Here is a 21540-nt window from a genome sequence, read left to right as displayed (position 1 = left end):
TTACCGTGTATTGAACATGCTGTGAAAAACAGTAAAGTTTGTAGTGTTGTGCTACGTGAATATTTTGACTTGTGTACAGATACTATTCGTAATCATGTACAATCGCAGTGTCTTACATGCAGAGGACTTGCCGGAATCCATACCTGTGTAGATGAACAGAGTATTATTAATGGTACGAAGATTAGTTTTCCAAGTGTCTCTGTTGATAAGAACAGTGATGTGAACATTGATGGTGAACGATTAAAATTGGAAATGAAAGTATTTTGCAAACAAAAACTCATAGATTCAATTATGGCTGATTTATTTGATAGTGTATCGACACAGCCATGGTGGGGGGAAACTGACACTCAACCATCGGAGGGTATCAATGAAGTGAACGTCTCTTCATAAAGAAGAAGAAAAAAATCGATTTGTTTTTTCATGTATACTAAACAACGTAATACCAAATGTAATAAAAATATATATAGTGAAAAGTGAAATGTTTTATTTTTTTGTGTGTTTTGTGTTCGTTTCATACAACCTCAATATGATAGGATTTTAAAGTTTTTTATAAGAAAAAAATCCTAACATTTTTTTTCATCGTATATTATAAGTGATACGTATAATAATAATAATAATAATAATAATAATAATAATAATAATAATAATAATCATAATGAATTCAAATTCTTGAAATGAATGTTAAAATAAAAATTAGTATTTGAAATTGTTATTATTATTATTATTATACAACTTTGTCTTAAGAATGATAGGACTTTTTTAATTTTTTAAAAAAGGAACTAAAATGATTAATATTAAAATTTTAAAAACAAAAGTCCTATCATAATAATAATAATATTGAATTCACATACTTGATTTAATTTACGAAAGAATAACTGATTAAGTATTTGAATTCATTATTATTATGTAGTTATACGATTACATCATTGAATTAAAAATCAATTTTAGAATCTTTTTTTTAAATCACTATGAAATTCTTTAATTCAATGACTTAAAAATGTTTTATGATATGTGTATTTAATTACATAACTGGTCATAAAACATATTTATTTATTAGGGAACGGAGAAAATAAGAAATAAAACATTTATTTTCAAAGAGAAAAAAGAATACAAAGTGTTTATTGCTGATGAAACTATTTACACAATTAAAACGACGGTAAGTATAGTACATTTTAAAAGAACGTTAGATTTTGTTTTCATTGTTCATGTGACGATAACTTCACAACTGCCATATAGTGTTCACTGATGATACTACTGCTGTTGATGATGGTGATGAAACGTAGATAGAAGTCAATCTGTACAATGAAGATGATGTCCATACACACGATGACGATCTTTTACTCTCTGAAATGAAAAAAAAAATTGAAAAACAAACTTAAAATTCATTTTATCTATAATCATGAACAAATAAAACAACAAATAATAATACATACAAACACATTATAATAAAGAAAAAGAAGAAGAAATGACTACCTGCATTAATATGAAAAGAAAGTAATCAAAACAAACGAAGAAGAAGAATGAAGACACGATTACCTGTAAAAGTAAATACAGCAAGCGCCGATCATTTTTTTCTGGAGTTGATGAGAAAGTGTAATGAAATTCATTTAAGGATTTTCCTTTAGCTTTGAAGCATAGGAAAAGATATGAATAATGCCCACATAGGGACGATTTCACACTTTGAATTTGTTTATTATTAAATGTATAAGAAGTGGAATTTCTACGTAGAAATTGAATATGTTGTATTACATATGGAGGAAATCCAAATGTATCGAAGTAGTGGGCACGTCCGTCAGTATGAATACATACGGAAATCCAGTGTGTGCCAAGTTTGTTCGAGGGATCTGTATTTATGATGATAGCTGCAGGTAGTGGAACATGTGCTGGTAATTCATTGGCTGCATATACGCCAACGAAATGATTGTGAAATAAAGAATTTGTTTGCAAAGCATTCAATAAATCTAGTGTAGAGGACATCATGTATAAAAATGCAGACATGTACATATATGATATGATATTTAAATAACGTACCTTTAAAAATCCATGATGATGTTCCTCTGATGATCCACTTCTAAGAGAGATTGGAATTCTCCATACAAAATGCAGGAGATAGGTGCTGGTAGAGGCTTCGTAAAATGAACTTCCAGACGAACACAGCCGTGACGTATAAGGTTCCAATGCTGCACAGCGCTGGCTTCTCCATCTTGAGTAATGTCGAAAACAAAGATAGTGTATCCTTGAGGAAAGTCAAGGCGAGGAATATTGTTGCCATGATTGGAAAAGTGAATGCCTTATCCACAGAATAAGGTATGATATGAGGAAACATAGAGGTTGTTTTCGAAATTTGGTTGTAATGGTTTTGAAGGTACAGGTTTTCCATCAATGTATAGAGAGAAGAAATTGATGTCAAAATGTTTGAAATGAAATGGATTTGAAGTTATTGTTCCTGTATAGGCATCATTTTGTGTAAACGCCACAATCACTCGAGTTGGTAATACTCCCATAAATAAATTATCAATTGTTTTTGATTGAAGATCCTTTGGAATGACGAATGACTTCATTTGCACTCTTGTGAGAGGATATTTGGCTGTTGTTGATTGCAGAAGCTTGTTATGTGCTAGTTTTATTGTAGGACTAACATTAATCTTTTTAATATGTAAAGCAGCGTCTAAAATATTCACTTTAGCCTCAACAGACGCATCACTAGCGATGAGACAAAAGTTTGGCTTTGCAGGAATTAACTTGAGACGTAATTCTACTCCTTGGATTAGAAATTTATCTTGATTAAAAATATCGCAATGAAGATGTCCAAGCATGTCGAATTTTGCACTTTTTTGTTAATTCATAACGTTGTTGAAATCCTCTATTACCACTATATGTTGCATCCATATATCGAGCAGTATCTTGAAACCAGAATGCACATTGAAGATGAGTATTTTTAGGAGAATCATCATAATTTAACAGTTTTTCAATGTATGATCGATATGGATGATTATGAGATGGAAATGAAATCAGTTTGTTATTTGAATACACCTCCACTTCACTGAACATAGAATTTAAAAAGTCATTAATAGGAGCCACAGCTTTATCACTTTCACCAAATGCTGATCCATCAGGCTTAACGATTTGAGCTTCGATGTAAAGAAGAGTATGTGGTAGATCTATGTATTCATCACTTGTTCCTGGGATGACAAACTCTTTAGGAGCATTATCAGCTAGTGAACTGATTGGTTTGTATGTAACAACATGGTTATCAAATATACTGGTTTGCGTTGGTTTTGTAAAAAAATATCTAGTTCACTTTTTACACACTCGCAGGATTGATGATGTAAGAAAGCCATAATGGTGATGGTTTAATCAAAGATATCGTGTGATAACTTCCTCTTCTTATAAGACTGATTTTTCTTTGTTTTCTGTGTACGTTTCCTCTTGCCCTTCTTCTTCTTCTTGCGCTTGATGATGTGTAATGATGAAGGGTTAAAGATGGAATGATGTGTAATTCTTCTTTTCCTTCGTTGATATCCAGATCCTAGCATAGATTTCAGTTTATTTTTTGCTTTATCTTGCAAGACGGATCTCGCTTCACCCATTCGTTGATGAAAGGATTCGTTAATAGGTTGATTGTCGATGATGATATCAGTAATAACGTTTGCTCCAGATTTTAATAATTCCTTTCCTACTGTTTTAGCTCCTTGTTTTATTAGCGGCATGACAGAACGAAATAATCCTCCAAGGAAACTTCCAATACCATGTCCAACTTGATAAGTGGAGCCAACATAAACGTTTCCACTTCCAGAAAGAGCTTGTTTTTGATAATATTGTAAATATGGATTATTCATATTTGTCGATGTTGACGCACTGGTCGAAAATGTAGTTTAACGCATACAGTTCCGAAAGTGAATGCCAGTGGAGAGCCTGTACTAACTCTTATATCTATTTTGATGTGTTCAAAAGGCATCTTCGCTATAGGCACATAATGTGGCGGATTAAAAATTTCTATAACACTACTTCCAAATGTATGATTCACAGGATTCATATTTATGATACGTAACAATGGTGCTACTGTATCTCCAACAAATACAGATTGAATTATATCACAATACACATACATTGTAGATGGAAGTCCTAAACGTAAATTTGGAATGCTTTGGCCTTGCTGCATATCCTTTAAATCAACGCTTGGATCAAACCCCAACATCGCACTAACACTTGGTGATAATGCAACGTCTACATCTATGTCTTTATGAAGACGTCGTATAAAACAGGTATTACTCTCACGAGTATAAGAAATATGTAAATTTGTGAATCTGTTGTACGTATTTATTATCTTTATCAATTCTGATATGTCAGTGTAATAACGTACAGGAATAGTTATAAATTTCCATTCATCACTTTTTGCAGGTTTGTAAAAAAATTTATTTTTTTCGTCATTAATATTTAATATTGAGTGAGGATAATGAATTTCAACAATAGCCACTTCCCACTTTTCATGGAATTCCATTCTTTGATGAAGTTTGGTAGTGTATGATGTTAAGGTGTTGTCAGGAAAATATTTCAATAGAACTATTACTGGGAAGCCTAACGTAAAAATCTCCATCAGGTTCCATTGTACTTCTCGATCTTCTTTACGGATGATGCAGGTATCCAGGAATCGAAAGAAGAAGGATATCCTTTCCAATGAACAAGATATTCTTTTCTGCTGCCTTTTCTTCTTGTACGTATGATTTTATCTATGTAAAATGTCTTTGATAACGTCACAGGTTGTAATTCCTCTTTGTAAAACAATCCATCCAGTGGTTCCTTGTTTAAATCTTCAATTTCATAAACAGGTTGATCTCTTGGTATTTTCTTCTTCACTTTAAATATTTCCCAAGTCCAATTTTGCATATATCCTTTATCAAATGTACGTTTAGTTTTACTAATTCGTACTGTATCACCAATCTTAAGATGTTTTGAGAAATTTGAATTCTTCTTTATTTTATTATCATATTGATTATGCCATACTAGTAATAGGTTATTTTGAGAAACATTTTCAGGTGACATCTTTATGCTTGAATGATAACCTTCATTGTATGATTTCACAAGAAGAGGTAATACATTTAAATAATTATACGTTTGATACTTTGTAAAATACTTCCACATTTTTTCTTTTAGAGTTCTGTTAAAACGTTCTACAATACTAGCTTTTATATCAGGATTTTTAGTTGTAATATGTTTTATTTTGTTGTCCTCTAAGTACTTCTGTATTGTTTTATTAGTAAACTCACTTCCTTTATCTGTTCGGAATGTAATTGGTTTTCTGTCTTTGAACACAAGTTTCAGTGCTTTTAAGACATAATTTGTACTTTTAGATTTTAATGGCACAGCCCAAGCATATCGACTGAACACATCTACCACTGTAAGAATATAACGATATCCATCATTAAATTTATGAAGAGATTGAAGATCATTAATATCACTTTCCCACTCATCATCAATGTTATTCACTACATAGAAATCTCTTTTAAAACGACGACGTACAGGTTTGTGTAACGTATATGTTGTTTGTTGCAGTAACCATCATCTTATTCAATGTATAGGAATTTTCTTCTTTGTAGCTATCCACAATTTTTTAACAGTTGAAAACGAGGCAGGATGTGAAGGGTTGTAGTAAATCTTGCTTAACTGTCTGTTTACGGTTTCCACCTTGACCATACTGGACCTTTACAGGCACGTTTCCTTTTCCTTATAGGAGATATTACTTTTTCCTTTTCTTCTTCTTCTTCTTCTTCTGGTTCTTCGTCGTCTTCAGAGGTATTTTTTCCCTTGACGATGATGCTGTTGGTGATGCTTTAGTTCGTCGTAAAATATATGACAAACGTTTTGGATTTCCAATAAGTTCTTGAGGTGTGTTATTAGAAGATAAATAATTACAAAATTTCTCCCATCCCGGTGGATTTGTGTGTTTCCGGGGTCGCGACACATCAGAAATTAAATCTACAATGTGAGACCCTTCTAGTTTATCACCTCTGAAGTAAACAGTTCCTTTATTATCCTGCGTGATATTATCATCATGTTTCATTCTATGTAGTAGTAATTCAGCTCTTTTACGAAACATTTTGGGTATAGATAATAATATTTCTTCTTCTACTTCAGGCTTCTCTGATTTAGTTGACGTAATTGAAAGTGTCACAGGTTCTTCTTGTTTTCGTATTAAATGTAAATATTTTTTGAAGAATATTATTATACTGATTCCACTTTTCTTCATCACTAAGCGACTGTAAAGTCTCTTGCATTTCTTGATCCAAATTAGATTCACGTTTCTCCAGGGCTGCTGATGATGATGATGCTGGTGTTTGTATACGATTCAGAACTTCAGGTGGAACTAAAATCATCTTCTTTGCGTGTTCCATTGTACTAACGGAATAGTAAACTTGATAATGCACCAGTTAAAATAGGAACTAATAATGCCGGTAGGAATCCACCCTGCTGCTGCACTAATAAATGCTTCTTCTTCTTTTGGATGGAGTTTCCTTTCTTCACAAGATATCGAAGCGTCCTCTTGTATCGCTTTGTTCTTGCTTTCTGTGTCTTTGTAAGAGGTACATTCCCTTTTAATACATTATAACAACATTCACAAATACTTCGAATCACTGAAGAGTCTGCATTGGCCAGTATAGCTTTACGTAATTTAGGATTTGCTTTGCTCAGCGTACGAAGAAGATCTCCGTGTTTTACTCTTGGAGACATATTGTTAGAATGAAGAAACACAGTTTAAAACAAACATTATAAACACATCTTCTTCTTCTATTTCGATGGAACATAAACGTAATGATAAATATCATCAGGAAAGATATTTGTTTGAAAACGAAGTTCATCTGGCGTATCCTGTTTTAAATCAATAAAGAAATATCCATATGGTAACTTTGTTGCGTCGTTGAAACTTTCTTGAAGAAATTTTGGATTCTCAGGAGTTAGTTGATAACTTAAATGTTTAATTTGTGATTTATCTCTTGGATTTTTAAATAATACGAGATAAGAACAATTCAAGCTCATATCTCTGCTTCATTTTCCCTGATGAAATATGTTTTGTGTAATAAATAGTACACTAAGATTTCTATGATGAGAACCCTTTGTAAAGAAATCAACTATATTGCGGTTCACTTCACACATTTGATCATCAATAATAATAAGATGTGGTCCAGTTTCAGGTAAAAAGTCTTTTGTTCGAGGTAATCCTTCAATAAATTGTACTTTTGTCGAAATTTCTCTGTATACATTTTGCCATTCTGAATAGTACCAATAAATATGACGAAACGATGTATTAACCATACGTGATAAATTGGATAAGAATCGTATTACAAAGGAAGTTTTTCCACATCCACTTGGTCCGACAACAATACATGAAAAGGGATGTTTCCACGTCGTGTCCATGTTAAAGAGTATGATCATTCTTTGTTCATACGTATATTTATAAAGGGCCTTATTACATTTCTCTTCTTCTTTTGTTGGAAGTAGTGTAGCCATATGGAAGAGTATCATATGAATTTGGTATTCTACGTCGTTTAATATAATTTATCTTATAAATTTTTGTTTCGGGCATGCTGACGATAGTATGGTCTTTCCTGCGGCAATTTTTTTTCTCGTTGGTAATTTTGACTTCCGTGGGACGAGATTCTTCTTTTTCTGCATCCTCTTCACTATTTACTATCATTTTCTTCATTACATCAAAATTTAGGTGTTTTGAAGATTCATAGTTTAATGAAAAGCCCCGTATCTTGCATACTTGAAACTCCTTCTTCGTACTGGGATCAAAAATACGTAAGCTGTAATTCTTCGGGCCCGCCGATACATATTCTGAAATATAGGCTTCTTTACCATATTCGAGGACTTCATTAGTTAAATCGCCTAAAAAGTCACCAGTTGGAATTGTACTTTCACCAGGTTTTTGCGTATAAATGACGGAATCAGTATCAAAATATAATACTCTTTCTTGTAGTTGATCTAAATATTTGTACAATTCTAATCTTGCTTGTGCTGTTGTGTATGCGGCTATGACAACATTTACTGTTGGTAGTGAAACAGGAACGTCATCGGTGTATTGCCAATATACATATAACATGTCATCATTTACTGGAAATATTTGATGAACATCTATATCATGAGATGTTAATTTCTCATATAATTCCTTGGGTTCATTAATAATGCTGACATGACCCATGTTCTCACGTTGACCAAATTTTCCCCAAAATGAATTTAGCATTAATTTAGCTAAACTTCTAAGTGCTGGATTATGTTTAATTTTGTTCTCATCTAGACGTATTCCTTCCTTTTCATAAAATTGCTGAATGTACTTCTTCTTTAATTCATCTGTTTCACATCATGATGGCCATCCACTAGCTTCTGTTTTTGTTTTCAGGAAGGTGTTTATGTATTCTGCAAATAAGCCGCCATTTTTTGTTTTTTCATCATATTCAACGTCATATGCCCATATTTCATGAATATCTATTATTTTGTATCCTTTTTCTAATGCCTTTCTTACTTCATCTGCTACCCATGTTCCATGTAGAACTCGGTCTTCATCGTTGTGATTACAAGGTGCTTGGTTTAATTCCTCACATGTACGGCAGAGTGGAAACATCAATCTATCATTTGATTTATAAGGGAGGACAGGATGAAACAGTTGTTTTGGAGGCAAAATACTGAGCTTAACTAATCCTTCTACTTCTTCAATGGTGGGAATATTTGAATCTCCAGGCAGGTAGATAATAGGATGACGAATTGGACATTTCTTAGTCTTAGAGATAAATGGATAAAGTGAAATAACATCTTTGTAGTGTATGGTTTCTCCTTCAGATTCTTGTGCTTTATGATACAAACGTATGGCATTCACACGTCCTCCATAAAAAGCGTCACGAGGATATAATGGTGTTTTCTTTGTATACGGATGATTACTAAAATACTTCTTCATCTCTTCATTTTCTGCCAATTGTTTTTTAAATTAACAACCCCATATTTCATGCACTTCAGAGCCAAAATCTTTTAATTTTTGGATTTTCTTCTTTGTTGCTTCATATCGAAATGCCATGGTATGTGTAGCATTGTTATATATGAATTTATCTCTGTCGTTAGGGTAACACTTGATACAGGCATGCGTCCAGCATCCCTCATACTCCCACACATGTATTTTTCCTGTATTGGGTTCTGTCCATACACCATCTACTTTCATTGATGCTATTCGTTTTTCCTTACTACGTGCAGCATTCGTAATTTGGATGTTTCTGGTTTTTTCTTCCCAAGCTATCCATTGTACAGCTTCAATTGATTGTACATCTCTCCAAAATATCCGTTCTTTGGTATGATACCAATTGTATTTTCCTTTAAGATATTTCTACGATACACTAAATTACATGCACTGGCAATTGTAATACATTCAAGTAAGGGATTGACATTAGTTTCAGATTCAAATGTATTCATACAGGAAATACAGGCTTGACGTAATACTTCGACATCCTGTACACAATACTGGATGAGTTCTTCTTTCATTTTAAAGGTGTCGTTTTGATGTTCGGTATACCATTCGAGAAACTTGCGTCTTTCGTCTACTTTCATAGTATCTGCTCCATAATATTTAATGTCTGGAAGCGGCCCTTCATAGGTTTGGTTCTCACGTCGATTAAAGAAGTGTGGGAAATATCCTTTGCACGAATGAAGCCCAAATGCACCACTTAATTTACTTAAGGGCATAGGAAGAAAGCTTAGTGAATCGATGAAGGTTACGTTTCCTATTTTAAGAGAGAGAATTTTTGCTCCATTCATGATTACTTCTGGAGTCCAATTCATCTTCTCAACCATGGTCTTAATGATGAAATGTGCGTCATATCCCTTTGAATTATGGGCGACACAGGTTACTGATTTAATGTTTGGTCGACGTTGTTGAAGATGTTTTAGAAAGTCTTCTATTACATTTTCTCCGTCAAATATATTTTCTCATTTTCCACAAACGATACAATTTTTTTTTGATGTCGTTGTCTTCATAACGTCTGTAACATGTATGCTGGCTAACCAAGGCATTAGGTATATGCTCATATATGTTTGCGTTCTCCTCTTCTATTTTCGTATCTTGTGTGCATTCAATATCATAAAACACAATCATATCTTTCTTCTCCATGAATTTTTTTCAGTGGCTTTTTTTGATTTTCTTCTTTCATTCACTTTCATGTAACATTCATGATTGGGTGGTACCATATCATAGCAACTGTTGCAATAAATTTCTCCACATACGTGAGATCCTTTTTCCTTCACTACATACATTTTCAAACACTGGGTACAGCATTTCACAGTTGAACATAAAGACTTTCCATTTTCATACGGCGCTGACTTGTGATAGTCATAGCATGACTGTCCATAAAATTCTCGATTACAATCATTGCAAGTAATATGGGTTTCTTTAAAGTCACATGGTGGCTTCTGATGACAACGATAACATACAGCTGTACAATGTTTCAAATGTGCATGCTTCTTTTCATATTTTTTATAACAGCTTTCGCAATAAAACTTACAGCTAAAACATGCTGTCAAGCTTTCAATGACGTTGTAATGGTTATTTATGAACAGTAAATTTAGAGCAGTTCTCTCGTTATCACTTGGTGGTGCTTCAAACATAACATCACTTCCTGAAAAGCCCCTATACACTGTAATTTTATAATCCTTTAAATATTCCTGAAATTTACGTATTTCAGGAATTCCACCACCATGACTGAGATCTACATCGGCAGCTTCACACAGTTCTTCTGCTTCTTTTTCTATTATATAATTACTTTGAGTTTTTTAATATCTATTATATTCAGTTTGATTTCTTCCCTTATATTTTTTCAGTCCTATGGCAACGACGATTGCATGTGCTAAACATCTTGTGCCTTTATTCTTAATTGTGATAATACCACGTTTTGCCTGTACATATTCCTCAGTATTCATAACATGTTGTTTGAAACGTCCTTGTCCTCTTGGCATACGTACATGATGAAAATTCACGATGCAATCTTCATTTATAAGAAAAGCCGCATTACTTTGCAGTACTTTCTCATAACTTGTCCTTAGAACTTCTGCTGAGAAATTTCTTGCCTCTCTGAACGATAACCAAAAAGGGCGGTGTCCTTCTCTCTCATTTGTAATTGTTATTCCTATGTAATCATGCTGGTCCACATTACGTAGTAAATAATCTATTAGTGACCGTAGACTTGCTTCAATTACCGTAAAAGGGTTTTCATCTGCACGCACGGGGGCTAGACGGAATCGTAGCATTCTACCCTCCATATTGTATCTTCTGTATTGTCTTCTTCGTTCTTCTATTATATGAAATCTATTGTGTCCATCATTACGGTTGTTATTTCCGAATCCTACTTGTACATTTGAATTTCGTTGTGCTTGAAATACGACTAGCAATTCGTCCATTCTTTTTTCTATGTCGTCTAAATCGACTTCCGTTTCTTCGTGTTCTGTACTAGCCTCTGCTAATATTTCTATAATTGATGGATATATTACTTCTTCTTATTCTTTTCTGGGATCGGGAAACAAATTGTTAATCCAATTTTCTAGTTCATTCTTGTAAAACTTATCATCTTATTCTTCTATCTTCATCTCTTCCTTATTTTAATCCTCTCCTATTATTTGGGAAAACGTGAGATTTAGCAGCTCTTCTTCATTTCAACTTTCTTCGACGTCTTCTTCTGTTCCTTCTTGTAACCACTTTATAATTTCTTTAATACGGCCTGTTATCGTTCTATTGCTAGCACTGTTAAATATTTGTAATAGTTCTTCTTCATCATATTCTTCTTTTTCTACTGGAATTTGAATTTCAATAGTTTCTCTTTCTTCTTCTTCTTCTTCTGTTGCTGATGCTGATGCTGTTGCTGTTGCTGCTTCTTCTATTCTTTCTTCTATTTTCATTTGTTCTTCTCCGTCTTCTTCTTCCTGCATTTTTTCATGATGATCTATTTCCATTTCTTCTTTTGCGTCTTCTTCTTCTTCTTCTTCTTGCATTTCTTCTTCTTCTTCTTCTATCCCGATTATGGCATTTATTTCACTTAAAAGAACTTGCGTTTCGTTATTTACGGCCATTACCTCTTCTTCTTCTTCAATGTCATTAATGAAGACCGTAACCTCCTTCAGTAAATCTTGCGTACTCTCTTTTGCCATTTTTCTTCCTCAGATGTGTATACGTAATGCAATATATGTAAATAGTATATGTAATAGTATATGAATATGATATATAATAGTATATGTAATAGGATATATAAATCTTATTTAAATGGAATATATATGTATATAAATATTTGAAAGGATATATAAGCGTTTAAAAGAATCTACGAATAAGTAAAAATGTGATATATAAGTAATTAAAAAGGAATAATAATAATATCAACAGGAATAGGGAAAAGGATTACACTTATCTTTATTTGTATGCAACCTAAAATAAAAAAGAAATGAATTTTGTTACTTATAAATCAATATATATTAGATATATAAATATATACTATATAAGACAGAACTTTATGATGTCAATGAAATAATCTCTCATCATACCTTTTAAATATTTTTAACTTTTCTTCCTATTCCACGGGATGAGGAGTGAAACAAATGTATGCTCATAGTCTCTTTCAAATGTATTGACTAATGAAGATATGTAGATTACACAGCCTTTATACTTATTCTGTTTTAGAATTTTATCGTTAATTTTAGTGAACGCGAAATCCGTATTTCCTCCTCCTCTCTACATGTCTTTCTTTTATACTGTCATTAATTTTAGCGACCACAAATTCAATGCTATCTTCTTTACAACTTAACGAAAAGATGCTATTGACTTTCCCCCGGAAAACCGTTCTTACATGTGTCTTACTTGTCTTATTCATATGCTCCCCTTAACGTGTGAATGAGGGAGGGAAGACATTTTAAACTAAAAGATTTCATATATTTTCTTACGTGATACAGCGTTGACTTTCCCCGGAAAACCGTTCCTACATGTGTCTTACTTGTCTTATTCATATGCTCCCCTTAACGTGTGAATGAGGGAGGGAAGACATTTTAAACTAAAAGATTTCGTCTCTTTTTCTTACGTGATACAGCGTTCATCTTTAGTGCACGGGAAGTCACAGGTTGGAATCCTGTCACGATATGGAATCAACACTAGGAAAACTATGGAATCGATACTAATATTGTTTATTTTATATTATTTTACGTGTAAGAATATCACCCCCGGGAGCCCAACACTTTTTACCCCTTAGATGTCATGTTACTGATTTCAAAGTGTCTTTATTGAATACAGCACCTTCGAAAACTATAGAATCGATACTAATATATGTATTTTAATTTTTTACGTATATGAATATCATCCCCGGGAGCCCACCACTTTTTACCCCTTAGATGTCATGTTACTGATTTCAAAGTGTCTTTATTGAATACAACACCTTCGAAAACTATGGAGTCGATACTAATATTGTTTACTTTAATTTTTTACGTATATGAATATTACCCCCGGGAGCCCACCACTTTTTACCCCTTAGATGTCATGTTACTGATTTCAAAGTGTCTTTATTGAATACAACACCTTCGAAAACTATGGAATCGATACTAATATTGTTTATTTTAATTTTTTTTACGTGTATGAATATTACCCCCGGGAGCTCACCAGTTTTTACCCCTTAGATATTATGTTACTGTTTTCAAAGTGTCTTTATTGAATACAACACCTTCGAAAACTATGGAATCGATACTAATATTGTTTATTTTAAATTATTTTACGTGTATGAATATCACCCCCGGGAGCTCACCATTTTTTACCCCTTAGATGTCATGTTACTGTTTTCAAAGTGTCTTTATTGAATACCACACCTTCGAAAATTATGGAATCGATACTAATATTGTTTATTTTAAATTATTTTACGTGTATGAATATCACCCCTGGGAGCTCACCACTTTTTACCCCTTAGATGTCATGTTACTGTTTTCAATGTGTCTTTATTGAATACAACACCTTCGAAAACTATGGAATCGATACTAATATTGTTTATTTTAAATTATTTTACGTGTATGAATATCACCCCCGGGAGCTCACCACTTTTTACCCGTTAGATGTCATGTTACTCTTTTCAAAGTGTCTTTATTGAATACAACACCTTCGAAAACTATGGAATCGATACTAATATTGTTTATTTTAAATTATTTTACGTGTATGAATATCACCCCCCCAGGGACCCCCTCGACAAGTGAACTTTATGTTAGATAATATTATTACATGAGTACTGTACTTTGATCTAAGGGGACTCGGTGAATCAATGGTAAAGCGTTCACTTGTGATGCGATAGGGGACTTTGGTGATTTAGTGGTATAGCGTTCATCTTTTGTGCATGGGTTTCGAGTTGAGCAAAATTTTGTTATATTTAGAACGAACTTGTGTTTGACAAACACCGTGTAAGTGAATTTAATCCAACTCTTTCCTGTCCAACATTTCATTCATTTCTCATCACCACCGTCCCGGCGGGAGCTCATGTGATTCGGATTCCACGTTAATCAGTAGGTCCACGTCTCATATAGCCTCGCTGCTGAAAGGTACGCTAAACTAAAATCAACTCAACTCAACAACTCATCATCACCGTCTGCATTAGCATAACCGACATAACTGTAAGACGTAAAACTTAGTGGTTCGGATTCCACGTTAATCAGTAGGTCCACATCTCATATAGCCTCGCTGCTGAAAGGGACACTAAACTAAAATCAACTCAACTCATCACCACCGTCTATATTAGCATAGCCGACATAGAAAGACAGACAGACCTTGTTGGCTTTATTGTTGGATGTAAAACTCTTCATTGTTCAAAAGATTTCATTTACAGACAGAAAGACGGACAGGTATACATCATATTATCAAAATTAAAACACCAAGTCTACAGACACTTCTTGCGTCAATTGCAATGCGAACCAGAAAACATTCAAGAATTCCATCTTATCATTTTCTTAGAAGCATCATACAAGCTCACTTGTAGATATGTGTTTTTAACTAGGTCAGTCTTTTTATCTCGTTGCAATACGAATCATAAAAACATTTGACAATGGCATCTTATCTGTTGCTCTTGAAACTAAACCATTTTAAGATGTAGTTCAATGTGCTAACAAACAGAGAAAGAAAGAGACTAGCAAAACAGACATTCACATTAATGCCGTCAACTGCTATCTAATTGTAATGTGCGTCAGAAAACATTCAAGAATTTTATCTTATCTTTTTCTCAGAAATCAACGTACAGTATCATACAAACTCGCTTTCTCTATCGAACACGGAAACGCGAAGTAAATACATTGTCTGAAGTACATTTATAGTTAAATGAAAACCTAACATATAGTTTTATTCTTTCAGGAATAATCATAGACCGTAATATTTTAATAATATTTTTTTACTTACCTATTTTAATAAAATCGTCTCATGGTAACACTTATTCTCAGCTTTAGGCATCCAACGGATCAACCACGTACAAACACACACACACACACACACACACACACACTATTACAAATATGAAGTGAAAGTTTTTACGCGGAAGAGGATCGACACACACTTTAGTCTTCTAACTCTGAATCACAAATGTTCTCTGTACACACACACACACACACACACACACACACACACACACACGTGTTTGTCTTAGAGAAACATGTTTCAACAAGTTTGATCATGCCGACCATAATCGAAAACATATCTCGTTACGATTTCAATACATAAGATAATATCTTTCACATCAAGACTTGAGAAAGTCATGTTTCATTTTGTTTACACAGGTATCTATATGGGACTTTATTTCAATTCTAAATGTCGTTGACGTAGTTTTTTCTGCTATGGGAATATATTATATTGCAATTTCTCGTCACGACTTAGCAGCCAATTCATTTGGCATAATCTGATCTTTAATTTCTCTACATAAGTGATTTTAATTACATGTCATAACAGACATCATCATGTGAACATTCATATAACACATTTCACATTCTACGTTTTAAACAATATGATATGCTACGAGAAGCTACCGTTATTAGAATCCATTCGCAGGAGGTCTGGGGGAGGAGTGTATAGGTATGTGTTTCGTTATGAGACTCATATATGGTTTCTTGTCTGATGTCTTTAAAAAAAATCATGACATATAATATTTACCTTAGCAACTAAGACCAATTTCATACAATCTCCTGAGAAGCTTCGTTAATTTGAATATCATGCTTTCAGTTCATATTCTCCAGACATCTCGTGGGAATAGGACGAAGGGGCTTAATCGCTTATGCTCTTTGGCTTTCCAGGAGGAGTAGGGGTGACGGGGGTTCAAATAAACCAAAATTTTCCCACGCGCTTCTGTGGTAGCCGTAAAAGGCTATGACCATAGCAACTAAAGGCTTGTCGAAACTTGCCTCCCAATTCCAGGAAATGATAACGATTTCTAGGAAAACAAGATCAAATTTCGCTGACTCGACCTTCTGAAGTGGGGTACATCTACTTCCACCTCTATACTGAGCACCACATATTTTGTCAGCTGCTTCTGTTACCAGTTTTAAATGACTGTCGACAACTTCTGTGTGGCAATGGAATCCTCTTGCAACTTCCCAATCGGGCACCATGCCACTCTGTATAAGCAGTATGATTTCATTATCATTGATTCGACACAACAATGGAGGAGTAGATACTTTGCAGGTCGACCAGCCAATAATTTCAGCATAATCTTTAGCACCAAAACTAAGTTTGGGTGGTATGAAGATCATGGTTGTCTTTCCTTTAGTTTTTTGCCTGGCTTGCCTTTATTATTCGTCTAAGAGGAAGTTCTCTAATGTATTTCCTTTCGTCCGTTATCATAGCCAAGACTAGGTTTTCTGGAGGGCAAAGAATGCGTTTCTCTCAATTACAGGCTTCACCACTTGCCGAAAAGCTTCAGGGAAGAATTTCGTTGTAGCAATTGCTTCAAAAAGAAGTTTTGAATCACCTGAGAAATAATGGCCTGCTTTGATTTTAAACCACAAAGGCACGTACAAACGAAATATAGAAAGTACCAATTCTTTAATACCTTCTGAGACATTTTCAGTAGTGATGCACAATTTAAGAATTATGTTTGCTGTTGTCAGCTATCTTGAGTGCGACATAGGACCAGTGTCTCGATAGGACAAATCATTTGGACATTCCCTGTATTTACATATCTTGAAATATCCGAAAGATACTGCTGGTCTTAGCTGAGAATTTGACGGTCTACTTCAGGGATTATGCAGTCAACTCTTTGAAATTTAACGACAGGTAATCTTTCATAGCCATTAATCATTTCACCGACCGGACCACTAAAGGTTTTAGAACCTTTTGTTTTCCCATCAACGTGTTGAAATAAGTGGCGGAGGGGCAACTCATTAAAATGGAGAAGACATACAGCCCACTTGAACGGTCTACCTATATGAAGTGCAATTTGCCGAATTACACCATTCCTCCATCCTGTATTGGTAACCGTACCATCACAGCCAACAAAATCTAATTCGTCCGAAGAAAAGTCAACTTCAGTCAAGTAGGAAATTATGCTAGAAGCGATATCAGTAGAAGATGTAGATGATGGAGAAACGTGGTCAAAATATGTCGACCCAGGTTCTTCAATCATAGTGTAGTGCTCCTCTTTTTGAAGTCTACGAAATAACTTAGATTCAAGTTCTTCAACTACCAAGGTGCCATCTTTGCGCCCATCAAAGTATAGACCACGAAGCAAAGTATCCGGTTTTCACTGCAAAGATCTCCTGATATGAATTTTCTCTCTCTGTATTTTATTTTTATCGACCACGTAAGAATAGTCCTTGTCTGTCAACATTCCAATATCTTGTAGAACTCTGGAAGCAATTGCAGCAGTAGCACGGTGGAATATTATAGACAGTGAAAAATATGGCCCAGTTCCTCAGTACGATACATATAATTTCATGCAAGCACACTTCCTAGGTATTTGCAAGGGCATTAGGGGCAAAACTTAATAAATTATTGCAGTAACAATGTCAATGAAGCCACTGACCACTCATATATTTTGATTTATTCTGTATTAAACTAACACGTACCTAAGAAGTCAATTGCTTTTAAACAAAAATATAAGGATACGTGGATGACGCGAGAATTGAAAGCATTAATAGAGAGGAAAAAGAACTAAAAATACTGTTAAAGCCAAAAGAACAAATGGTGACCTATGGTATCATAGATATTTAGATGTACGGAAACTTGTAAAAGAGAAATACATTGAAGCAAGAAAATCTTATTATTCAGGTTTCCAAAATAGTATGTATAAGAACAGCTTATATTTTTGGAACATTTTTAAAACGCCTGACTGTAAACAGGTACCAAAGCAAATAAATTGTAATGGTATGCTACAGTAATTCAAGACACTGTCGAAATTGTTAAAACATTTAACCGTGTATATTATGAAGTTATTAACTTAGACGTGGGCCAAGAGGTATTGCATGAGAATATCGTTCGTAATAGTGCCCTAATCGGAAATCCTACCAATACCGAATTAGATGTAATGGAAATAACTAAACTAATTAAAACGAACACTACTCCAGGTCCTGGTAATATTCCTTATTATGTAATGAAAGGTTGTGCAACTAAACTTTTAACTAGTTTAACAAAAATATTTAAAGTTTCATTACGTACAGTTGTATATCCTTCAATGTGGAAGCAAGCATATGCTTTTCCGATATATAAATCAGGTGATAGACAGAATGCTAGCAACTAGAGGCCAATAAATCTTGTTAATGCCTTTTCAAAGATATTTGAACTAATTGTGCATAAACACGTATATTTTAATGGAAGAAGTAACTTAATTGAGCCTCAGCATGGTTTTTGTAGTACGGTTCGTTCATAGTAAGATACAGTAACACTATGGCACAATTCCTTCACATTCCACTATAGCATAAAATATGTTTCCTTTTCTTTTCTTTTTTTAAGTGGCTTAGAGTTAACGACGGTTAGAGTTTAGCGAAGAAATATGAACAACTATTCTATATTATAATTTTCGTTTCTCTATTTTTATTGATGTATATATTGTATATATCATTTTTATATTGTCCTCATTTCCCTTCATATTCTCGTTTCTTTCCTTTGTCTATCCAAGACACATGAGATTTCCTCTCAACTGCCAACGGATTCCTCAAAGAACTGTAAATGTGAAAGATAAGTGACAACTCGCACGCAACAAATATCGGGAAACATTATGGCTCAATGTATATATTAAACACAACATTTCAAATTATATAATGCGACTACATTATGTTAAATATAATGTGGCAGAAACAGGGATCATCCTAAAGATGTGACAGAAACAGGGATTTAACGGTTAGGATAGGAAACAAGTCTTGCCTCAATTATCCTTTGGTTTGAGTGAAGTTGAAATTCTATCAATATATGTTTTGACTTACCAAAGCTACTGGTAACTACTTAAACTAGTGACAGTAGAAACAATGCTGAATGCGACGATTGGATTTATTATCGCGTCAAATCAGAAAGGGGAGATAAACATGTTATTCTTAAAATTTCTTATAATATCTGGATGGTGGTCTGGCCTTCGTTCATGATCCGATTTTGCTGTGATGAACATTTGCATATCGCAAATGTTAGTCCGCCAAGAGTCGATTCTCTCCTCAAGTATCGATTTATGTGGTAATGCTTTTCATTGTTCCTGTAATAGCAAACTTCACGAAGAGAAGTGTATTCCTACAGTTTTGATACATGAGGAAGATGGCGTTTTCTATCAATCAACTTGGAAGACTCGTGCAAAACGAAGGAGTGTGGTTTGACTGTTGAGAGAATACTTTTCTATCCTTCATTGGCGTTTTTAAAAATTCACGAAATAAATCCAGTGCTTTAGTAAATACTTCCCTAGGAAACTACATATCAGATGAAATATTTATTGAAGTTGTAATAGGAAATTGAGTAAGATTAAGGAGAAAAATTATTCACTTTTATCATAATTTAATTAGTTCAATAAATATGTAGTGTCTTAACTTTAGAGGAATTTCACAGTATTGCATAGTGCTGATCAGTAAGATAATATTGCGATGCAAGCCATTTGTGTAACGTTGACAGCTGTAACTACTACTAATTACGCTGGGCATGCGTTGTACAGGCATATTTTAATTTAGAATTTCTCGAAGTCTAAGTAATGTATCTGCATTTCTTCCGGATCTACACGGTTTGAGAAATTACAAAATAACGTATATCACGTTTTTCCCTTCCTAGGTTATGGACGAAGGTTAAAACATTCAACCTATACTTTGGGAACATTAAGGGATATTTCCTTAATATTAAAATGCAAACATGTTTCCCAGCAGCAACTGAAATCGAAAGCGTATACTAAAGCTCCACTGTCCTTCCAAGAGCTTGAAGGGATCCTACAAATGCGGTTGTGCTAGTTGTAGGAAAATATTTGTTTTACTGTTTATGAATTTTTCATTTCTTGGAAGCTAATCACTCATGTTATTTCATAACATAGTAATACGTTGTAATGTAACGTTTCATTAAGACCTTGAACAGATAACTGGTACGGTGGCCAAATAAGTAAAAATAATATAAATTTCGAGTAAGAATACAATTTCATTAACCCAAATTACTACGAACAGGGTAAGAAAAAAGAACATTAGTCAGCAGTTATTGTATATTTTAATTTAACCTTAGTGTTTCATCACGTACTAAACCCTCACCTTGTCTTGGCTTCGGAACGGCTAAGTCACATGAATATCGGAAATTAAGTAATGTACACAAATTGAGCGAGATTTACAAGATACTTCTAATGGTTCGATTTTAATAGTATTTTCACTTGTCAATTAACTATATATTCAAAATAACTTTACGGTAACATAATAATATTGCAGAGTACTAACATATATATATATATATATATATATATATATATATATATATATATATATATATATTGAATAATGAGGTCACTAATTCCCTAAATAATATGTATTGAATCATTTATATAATAGTGCGAAAATGTCATATTCAAAAGATGTGGCTATCTTCTAATAAATCATGTCCCATGTGTTTTTTTCAAAATTGAATTTCGTACCTTTAATTTTCCATAATTTAAATTTATGATTTAAGTTTTTGTCGCGTGAAAGTTAGAAAAAATATGCAAATTACAATATAAAAATGGGCTATATTACGCAAAATACAAAAGTGTTTTCATATTGTTTCATAACTCGTTTTGTTTACGCACAATAATCTAAGTATTAGTTCACATAATGTACAGTAAATGGTCTTTATTTCGAATGATGAGCATCGCATTAAACTGAGGTATTATATATACATTTCCACTGAAAAGATCAACATAATATTCTAGAGAATTGAAACACATACCAAAAATATCAAGGTTGTCCTTTGTCACAGTTAGCGTCCTTCTGACGTGACTTGCTTCGAAAGTGAACAAATAGTGTGAAGGGGCTCCAGACGTAAGTTTATGAAATCTGAAAATGATAGTACCCAATTTACAATAAATGATATTCATTGTGATA

The sequence above is a fragment of the Thermobia domestica genome, chromosome 14 (assembly GCF_964235325.1).
Source record: "Thermobia domestica chromosome 14, izTheDome1.hap1.1, whole genome shotgun sequence".
Lineage (NCBI taxonomy): Eukaryota > Metazoa > Arthropoda > Insecta > Zygentoma > Lepismatidae > Thermobia > Thermobia domestica.
The sequence above is the reverse complement of the archived record's forward strand: the minus strand, read 5'-3'. Positions refer to the sequence as shown.